Raw genomic sequence first — 1,273 nt, forward strand, 5'->3', positions numbered from 1 at the left:
AGAATCCCTGTTTTTAAACATCCCCTTCCTACCTTAACAACAAACAAACAAACAAACAATCTATTCCTTTTCTAAATATAAAATGCAGGTTTATGGAGGCCATTCACTCCACCCACGACGTGATAGAAGCTGTTCAAAATCTCCTTTAAACAATGCTCTTCTGTTTCCAGAGGCTGAATGTTCCAGTGACTATACTTAGTGGTGCTGCTCACAGGCAAACCCTTATATTCTGAGCAACTCCCAGCTTGTTAGAGGCCAGGAACGAGTCTTTCTTCACAGAGCAGTATGTGGAAAAGCACTCTGTCCATCACAAAGCAGGGGTGTGGCCAACAGCGAGAAACTTGGCTGAGACTTGCTTGGGAAAGTGGGGCCTGTAGCAGAGACTCCGCCCAGACTGTGACAAAAAGGACAGAGGTGGGGGGCGGGGATGAGTTATGGTGAATAACAAAAGGAAGGCTGGAAGGAAATCCAGAAGAACAAACGATTGCAGAGAACTGGGAATGGAGGTATGGATTCCCCGGGACCAATACAGCCCTTGTCATTCAAGTCCTGGGGTGAGTTAGGAGTAGACAGATTCCACCTTCTCATCTAAATAAAATAAGAAAAATAGAATGAGCTATTGGAAGAGAAAGGAAAGACAGAGAAATAGATTTCTGTATAGTGCCTGGTCTTTAAAATAGGAATTACTCTGCTCATTTCATAGAAGCTAAAACAAAACAAACCAACCAACCAAACAAACAAAAACTTGGAGAGATTTGGTGGCTTGCTGAAGGACCCAAGAGCAGTCTGACTAAGATTTAAGCACAGTGTTCCTTCTCACTGCTGTTCGCCAGATCGAAGGTGACTGGCACATAGTATGTCTTCACTATCAGTTCATAGCTCCCAGTGTTTATGTTTCGGGTGGCTTTGCTACCCTGCCTAAGCTCCTGGAACCTGCCATGCCAGCAGCCCCCACCCAGATTCCCTTGAATTCACTGATAAAAAACACGAATACACACAGCTGCCCAATTTCAACTTGCCTTTTTGGCACAATCGCTGGGCACTACTTATCTCCTGCCTGGAGAAGAGCGCCCTTATCTACTCTTAGCTCATCACCTTTCTACCTGCCCTCAACTTTAGTTGTTCAGTTAAATCTATTCCCAGAGAAACATCCCCAACCACCTGTTTGAAGGAGCTGCCTGTCGCCTAAGAACCTCAACCTCAACCTCTCCCTCCCCACTCCCTTCCTTTTCCCCCTCCCTCTCCCTCCCCACTCCCTTCCTTTTCCCCCTCC

At 46.1% G+C, this 1,273-nt stretch overlaps 1 long non-coding RNA gene across 1 annotated transcript in view; it reads left to right on the top strand.

The window, feature by feature from the left end:
* Positions 1 to 190: 190 nt before the first annotated feature.
* The window catches only part of LOC116086404, a 2,893-nt gene continuing 1,810 nt past the window's right edge, over positions 191 to 1,273 (top strand). The window contains exon 1 of the long non-coding RNA XR_004116908.1: positions 191 to 506. This is a non-coding gene — a long non-coding RNA (uncharacterized LOC116086404). The remainder of the gene's footprint in view (positions 507 to 1,273) is intronic.

The sequence above is a fragment of the Mastomys coucha genome, unplaced genomic scaffold (genome assembly GCF_008632895.1).
Source record: "Mastomys coucha isolate ucsf_1 unplaced genomic scaffold, UCSF_Mcou_1 pScaffold12, whole genome shotgun sequence".
In the NCBI taxonomy this organism is placed as follows: Eukaryota; Metazoa; Chordata; class Mammalia; order Rodentia; family Muridae; genus Mastomys; species Mastomys coucha.